This window comes from Oryzias latipes, chromosome 3 (genome assembly GCF_053564925.1).
Source record: "Oryzias latipes strain Hd-rR chromosome 3, Olatipes_Hd-rR_3.1".
Lineage (NCBI taxonomy): Eukaryota > Metazoa > Chordata > Actinopteri > Beloniformes > Adrianichthyidae > Oryzias > Oryzias latipes.
Window position 1 is genome coordinate 41,097,835 of NC_136239.1, and position 8,246 is coordinate 41,106,080.

At 44.4% G+C, this 8,246-nt stretch overlaps 1 long non-coding RNA gene across 1 annotated transcript; it reads right to left on the minus strand.

The window, feature by feature from the left end:
- Positions 1 to 6,256: 6,256 nt before the first annotated feature.
- Positions 6,257 to 6,934, minus strand: LOC144991047 (uncharacterized). Its single transcript, XR_013654968.1, has 3 exons — positions 6,793 to 6,934; positions 6,576 to 6,660; positions 6,257 to 6,497 (listed from the first exon to the last, which is right to left on the minus strand). It is a non-coding gene; the product is annotated as an uncharacterized LOC144991047 (long non-coding RNA).
- Positions 6,935 to 8,246: the final 1,312 nt, after the last annotated feature.

Here is an 8,246-nt window from a genome sequence, read left to right on the forward strand (position 1 = left end):
AAGACTTTTGTATAGCACTGTCTTGTGGGTCTAGATGACCCTACTCCCAATGTTAAAGTGCCTAGGATAGCACAAGGGTTAGGGCAGCTCACAGTGGTGCTAAATGAATAAAATTCAATTTGTGAAAAATGTCTTCTGGAACACATCAGTAACTGATGCGTTCAAGTAAAAATGGTTCTTACCTTGGGGCTCTAAGCTCATTTGTGAGCGAGCAAACGGAGCTTTCAACAATGGGAGGGGCGACTCCAAGCCAACAGTCACAAACCAGAATTGTAGTTCTAATGAGCTACTGACGCTGGGCATTCACAATTTTAAAAAAATGACAGTCTTTGATTTCAGCCACAAAATGCACAATCATATTTAAGACACCAGGGAATGATTAAACAAAAGAAAACAAATATGGTTGGAGTAGCATAAAGTAAGGGATGCACGTCCCTACCATTCAATATCACATGTAGCTGTTTTGTACTGTGCTTTTTTTCTGTAGTGGTTTTTTTTTTGTCTTCTCAAATACTCTGCTCTTACAAGAGCAGAGTGAAGATGCATGCTATTCTGCCTCCACTGCTTTTCCACATGCATTTCCTTTTTTCTTCCCATCTTTAAAAAATGATTTAAAAAAAGGCAATTCAAAAGGTGGTTGATCATAATAGTAAAGCAGAAGTCATTTTTAAAAATGTTATATTTTTATTTTTATGGTTTCTATTGGCAAGAGATTAAAGAAATGCAATTAAACTTAAGTTCATTTGTCACAGAGAGGTAAGTAAGTCCAGAAGAGCTTCTGCTCGGCGTGTCCAGCTTGTACGTCCACTCGTTGGTATGAGATTCCTGGAAACAGGACAAAGTGTTCATGAGGCAAAGGGGAGAGGTACATAACCAGAGACTGTGAGAAGACCAGACTAGCACCATAGGAGGCAACGAACTGGCTATGAATCCTGGTCTTGGAGCTCCTTAAGTAGGTCTGGCAGGCAGATGAGTTGAGTGGATGCAGCTGGGATAAATCAGAGGCCAAGCAGAGAGGGTACGGGGAGGAGAGCTGACAGAAGCACCATGACAGTACCCCCCCTCAACGTCCGCCTTTCAGCGGTCCAGGACGGCGATCAGGATGGGCCCGGAAGAAATCCTCGATGAGGGACGGGTCCAGGATGAGAGAGCGGGAGATCCAAGATCGCTCCTCAGGATCGTAACCCTCCTAATCAACCAGGAACTGGTGCCCCCGACGCCGAATGTCCAGGCTGACCATGAAGGCAGGGGCGCCGTCTACAATACGGGCGGGCGGCGGGGAAGCGGACGGCAGGCACAGAGAACTTTCCTGAATGGGTTTGATCTGGGAGATGTGAAAAGAGGGGTGTACCTTGAGTGCTCGTTGGAGGCGTAGATGGACACAGGTAGAATTGATGATCCTTTCAATGGTGTAAGGTCCGATGAACCGTGGAGCCAGCTTCCGGGAGTGAGCTTGGATGGGTATGTTGCGAGCAGAGAGCAATACCCTCTGACCAGGCTGGTACGTGGGTCCCACCACCCTGTGTCGATTGGCGATGCAACAGTTGCTCTCCTTGGTGCAGACGAGAGCATCTTTGGTTTGGTGCCAAAGAAGATGTTGGACTGATGGCACCGACAAATCAAACTCCTGGGACAGAAACAGAGGTGGTGAGTACCCGAGGGCGGCTTTGAAAGGTGACACCCCAGTGGCAGAGGATGATTGAGTGTTGTGGTCCGTCCATACCACGAAAGGGTGTTCAGCCCCCTCCAGCCAGTGCCTCCATTCCTCCAGGGCCAACTTGATGGATAGCAGCTCCCGGTTCCCCACGTCATAGTTTTGCTCTGCAGGAGATTTTTTTTTTTTTTTTCAGAGAAAAAGGCGCAGGGCTTGAGCTTATCTGTGACAAGACCACTCCGACCCCAGAATCCGAGGCATCCACCTTCACAACGAATTGGCGAGAAGGGTCGAGTTGGATTAAAATTGGAGCGGTGTCGAAGAGTCCTTTGAGCCGATCGAAAGCCTGTTGGGCTTCCTGGGTCCATTGGAAGTTCTGAGTGGTGGATGTGAGGCGAGTAAGGGGTGCTACAATGCTGCTGTAATTTCTAATGAACCACCTGTAAAAATTGGCAAAACTGAGGAATTCCTGAATTCTTTTCCGGGTGTTAAGGGATTACCAATTGGAAACTGCCTCGATCTTAGAAGGGTCGGGCTGAATGCGTCCTGCCTCTATGATGTAACCCAGAAACTGAACCTGGTCGACATGAAATTCACATTTCTCTGACTTGACGTATAGTTGATTCTCGAGGAGCCGGGTGAGTACCTGACGTCCGTGCTGTTCGTGTTGGGTCTGATTATTGGAATAGATGAGGATATCATGAAGATAAACAAAGACGAATCGGTTCAGAAAATCACGGAGGACGTCGTTGACATGTCTCTGACAGACGGCAGGAGCATTAGTCAGCCCAAAGGGCATGACCAGATATTCATAATGTCCTAGTGGTGTGTTAAATGCCATCTTCCACTCGTCCCCCTCCTTGACCCGGACCAGGTGATAAGCGTTGCGTAGATCCAGTTTTGTGAACACATAGGCTTCCTGAACAGAATCAAAAACAGATGAAATGAGGGGTAGAGCGTACTTATCTTTAATGGTGATCAAGTTGAGTTCCCGATAGTCAATGCAGGGGCGTAAGGTCTTACCTTTTTTTGATTTGATTTTTGATTTGAAATGGTTTATTTCAAGCAATCAAATAGGAATAATACACAAAAACAATACATTCATCAGTTATACATTCATACAATAACTAATAAAACGTAGTATAATTAGACATAAAATTAAGAATTGCTTGAAAGGGAGTGGAAGGAAGCGAACTTATATAATCCTACCCCTGTTCGACTGTAACCATTTTATTACATGATTTATCAATATTCGTTCCTAGAAAGCACATGACAAAGATGAATTACTTAAATGATTTTGTAAAAAATAACTTTTAGAAATCAACATGGCAATAAAGTATCCAACATATATGCAGATTATGTTACTTATAAAAGTTATTGATACAAATAATACTCTATCAGTAAAATAGACAGAACACTGTTTCAGGAATTTTCATAGAATAATTTGGTCAAGTATCAAAAGTTAATAATATGTGCAAAATTATGTTTCATTAGGAAGAATTCATGAATCAGCTTATCAATTTTTTTGAACCAAGTGAAGTAATATAATTAAAAGTCAATAAATTTGACAATTTTCAATAATTGATTAATCATTTGTTTTATTATTTTTTTGTATTTTTATTTATTGATTTATTTTTCTTTTTGTTATGATAAATTAATGCTATGAAGCAAAGTAAAAAGCGAAAAGGGTCCATATTTGTTGAAAAACCAAGGCTGGTATTTCTTCTTCTTCTGCTGATAAACAGCCGTTCTTCTTGGTTTAAAACAAAGCTTATAGTTCTCTTAGATGTTATGTCTGCAGACATTAGACAGAGGCCCATATCCTTCTTCAGCTGATAACAGCGGCTCCCAAGACTTGAGGTCAACTTGTCTGCAGGTCAGAGCTCTGCTGTTAATCAAGTCACTTCAGACTTGTGGAGAAAATGATGAATCTAGGAGTCATATTTCTTGAAATGATTTGGCTCTTTGATTTATTATTGCATGTTGTTTTAGACGACCATGATTAAACACTTCTCAAAGTCCTTCATGGTGTTCACAACCAGAACCTTGGCCCGGTCCGGTGGACCGAGTGGTTTGACGTAAATCTTGCGGCCTTTAACCCAAGTGTTCTCAATCTGCTTCTGCTTCCTGAGGAACCTGGCATGTTTTGCGATTTCAGCATTCCTTCTGGTCAGATGGTCATTCAGATAAACAACAGAACCTTTGAGATTCCTCCTTTGATTCATCAGAGCTAGCTTGTGTTTTTGATTCACAAACCTGATGAGGATCGCTGGTTTATCCGTCTCCTTTCTCCTGGGGAGCAGGTGGCATGTCTCGATGGTATTGAGATCCAGGGAAATCCCTTTAGACGTGAGAAATGATTCCACTTGGTGTTCCATGTACTCTGCACCGCTCTATGTTTCAGAGCTCCTAGTGCTATTAGCATTAGCAATGCTAACTCCAGCTACATTTAGCTTTGCCCGAGGTTTGATCGGTACTCCAGTGAGAATGACATTGTTCATCCTTACTTGTTGTTCCACATTGTCCAGTCTTTTCTCCAGAATGTCGACCCGGTTATCTCATTGCTCGTTTTTAACGCGGAGCCTCAGGAATTCTTCCAATAGCACTTTGAGTGGCGTTAGCTTAGCATTCACTTGTTCCATAAAGGGATACAACGTAGCTTGGATATCATCAAGAGTCTTTTTAAGGTCTTCGTATTCCTGGCTTTTCTTAGGGGCCATGGTCAGCTCCCTTTTTTGGAGAAAATCAACTTTTTAAGTCGTGTGAAGATAGTTGTATAGCCGCAGAGAGCCACACACGCGTCCTGTGCTGTAACCATTTTTCTCCACGAAGAAGAACCCAGCTCCTACAGGAGATGACGAGGGGCGTACATGACCCAGGGATAGCGCCTGCTGGATGTAACTCTACATTGCGAGTTTTTCAATCCCGGAGAGGTTGAACAGTCTCCCCTTGGGGAGAGTGGACCCTGGCTGTAAATTTATTACAGTCGTAGGGGCGGTGGCAAAGCTCAGGCTTCTGTTTTACTAAAAACGTCATGAAGATCGTGATAACAGGCTGGTATCTTTTCCAAATTAACAGCTGTGGAATGTTCGGAGGATTGATGATGAGTGGAGGTTATGGCAGAGGCAAGGCAATTAGCCAGACAGTAAGTGCTCCAATTAGTGATTTGACCGAGGCTCCAATTGAACTGGGGATTGTGAAGTTTTAACCAGGAGAACCCCAAGATTATAGAGGTGTGCATAGATTGCGTGATGAAGAATTGGATGGTTTCTCTATGATTACCGGAGGTGAGCAGCTGGACAGGCTTGGTGCGATGAGTAATCCGAGAAAGGTGTTGGCCCCCCCAAGCCGGAGGCCTCCACGGGGGCATCCAGGGGTTCTGTGGGGAGATGCAGTTTACAGACGAGATCACGGTCAATGAGACTTTGTTCGGCCCCGGAGTCGATGAGGGCCTTGGTGCTATGGACTTCAGACTTGGTACAGAGTTTGACAGGAATGTAAAGGAAATTAGAGGTAGTATGAACCGTGGAATCTTCCCCCCGTGACCTGTCACTTAGCGGGGGGTTTGGGAGTTTAAACGTAACTTACATTGCAACACTAAATGACCTTGAGCACCACAGTGCACGAGCCTTCTTCGCGACGCCGCTGTCGCTCTTCAGGCGACAGTTTGGAATGCCCCACCTGCATGGGCTCCTTCAATGTCTTGGGGGTCGTGAACTGATCTGCTTTGGGTGGTGCCTGGAGCGGAATGGTCGGAAAGTTGTTATTGCTGTTGGTTTTACGTTGGTTGGCTTGGCGATCGTTCTGCCGTTCACGGAGCCGGATATCTGACCAGATAGCAGCAAAACCAAATCTTCGAATGTGTTAGCCTCTGGTTGAGTGCATAAATGATCCTTAATGTATTTGTTTAGGGACTGGTAGAATAAGCCTTTTGATGCTACAGCCGGCCAACCAGCTTCAACTGCCAAAATTCGAAAATTGATTACGTGGTCACTTACTGACCAACTACGCTGTTTTAAATTTAAGAGGCTACTGGTGGCTTCCTCTTGTTTGCGAGGCTGGTCAAATATAAGGCGAAATTCATTAATGAAATGTTCATAACGGAGGTGAGTAATGGCGGTTATGAATGCTTGAGCCCATTGTAGGGCTTTATTCTGGAGCGAGTTGATGATGAGGGTGATTTTGCTGTGGTCTGAGTGATAATACCTGCGAGCCTGTTGAAATATGAGCTGACACTGTAGTAGGAAGCCGCCACAGGCTTCGACGTCAACGAAAAGATTTTCCGTAGCATAAATGGCACCGGAAGCGGGGATGTTGTTGGAAGATGGAATGGGAGGCCCTGTAGCAGAGTTAGCATATTGTCCATTTAATTCAATAAGAGTTTGTGTCATACCATCTAGACGGCGGAATAAGTCCTGTTGACCCAACGCCATTTGAGTGAGGGCGTCCGCTTGACGTCTGAGCATGATACCCTGCTGGGTAACGGCGAGGCGGAGTCCCTCCGGGTCAGCTGGGTCGGGGTTTTGGCCAGTTCGTTCTGTCATAGCTAAGTAGGCTAGGCAGACCAAGATGCTGGAACCCGGAAGGAAGACAGGAAGTGGGTATGGATAAGTAAAAAGTTTTTATTTGCTTCGTTGCTGAGGATGTTTTGGTGTGGCAGGGAGGCGGCGTGGCTGGAGATGGTCCGTGGGTCCGGGTCGAGGCTCGAGACGTGGCTGGCGGTCCGGCTATGGCTTGTGAGGCGGCTTGGCATTCGGCAAGGTTCCACAGAGAGTTAAGTAAATCCAGAAGAGATTCTGCTCGGCGTGTCCAGCTTGGACGTCCACTCGTGGGTATGAGATTCCTGGAAACAGGACAAAGTGTTCATGAGGCGAAGGCGAGAGGTACATAACCAGAGACTGTGAGAAGACCAGACTAGCACCATAGGAGGCAGCGAACTGGTGATGAATCCTGGTCTTGGAGCTCCTTAAGTAGGACTGGCAGGCAGATGAGTTGGGTGGACGCAGCTGGGATGAATCAGAGGCCAAGCAGAGAGGGGAGGGGGAGGAGAGCTGACAGAGGCACCATGACACTGCTGCTGTTCATGCAAGTTTCAGGTTTGAGCTCAGACTCCATGAAGAACCTTTTATCTAGCTCACCTCTTTCTTCCCGGAGAACATTTTTGCAGGTGGTTCCAGACGGACAGGAGTTTCAGCAAAGTGCAGTCACGCTCCGATGGTCTTCGTCCTCCTAGCAGTTCCTCAGTGCTTCCTCAGCAGCTCTGCTGCACGTTCCTCTTCCTCAGCCCTGCAGTTAACTGCTGCATTGCAAAACACCAGTCAAGCCTTTTCATTCTCTTCCATTTCACCTGAGGCATCCTGACGTGACAACGGACAAGAACAGACAGAACTCCAGTTCATGGAAAATGTCAGAATTATGGTTCGCAGAAGATTTGGTTTTAATTATTTCACTTTTTTCAGATACCCAGAAAGACATGTTCCTTTCTAAAACTGGAAATACCCCCAACCATTTTATTGCCTGAAGCACCAAACATGTTCAGTCTCAGACTGAAAGAAATGATGATTCTCCAGCAACAACAACAAGGCCAGACCTGCACTGCAGCAACAGCCTAATCCAGTGTTTTTTGTTTTTTTTAAAATATTTTTTATTGCTTTTTTAACCAAGTTTTAAAACACACAACACAAACATTGCCAGTGTACAAATGAGATATACAGCATAAATAACCACATACAGCAACAACCCAGAAGGATTCATCCTAAGAATGCAGAGAAAGGTAAACAGTCATCATCAGATGAGAGGCTGGGTTTTTGCCTGGTTAATATGATCCATGAAAGGTCCCCAAGTCTTTGTGAATTTATCCTGCCGACCAGTCAATTTGTATCGTATTTCCTCAAGGTACAAACAGCTCGCCATGTCATTTAGCCAGATGTGAATTGAGTGTGAAAGCTTCTGAGTTTGCGTTAGGAGTTATTTGTACATTGTAAACTGAACTAAATAGTCTAAATATATTAAACCAAAAATGTGTTTGCTCATGGCATGACTAAAATAAATGAGATAAAGAACCTATACCAGTTTGACAACGATTACAGTTTGGTGAAACAGAAGACAAAATTTTATGCAATCTTGTTTTGGAGTAATGCAAACGGTGGATCACTTTAAACTGTATGAGTTGTAGATGTGCACTTATAGAGCAAGACTTGATCCCTTTCAAAGCGCTTATCCACAAACTAGTAGGGAGATGCGTCCCAATGTCATCTGCCCATGCAACCTTAATATGAGTAGTTGTTGGTGACCTATGAAAACATCGGACGAAATCTGAAATCAAATTTTTAGATGTCGACGCTTTAATCAAGACTTTGAAAAATTCAGGTTGTGTTGGCAGTTGTTGAAACTGAGTAATAGATTAGAAGAAAGTAAAAAGGGTGGAGGCGTTTCTGCACTGTTTAGAGATAATATTGCAACCCGCAGACTATCATTTGGTGTGTTTTCATCATTTGAGTATGTGTCCTTTAAGATTGAGTTAAAACAAACTCCTCCCTTACTCTGCATAGTTATGTACAAACCTCCTCAGCACAGCCAAAGTTTTATTGAT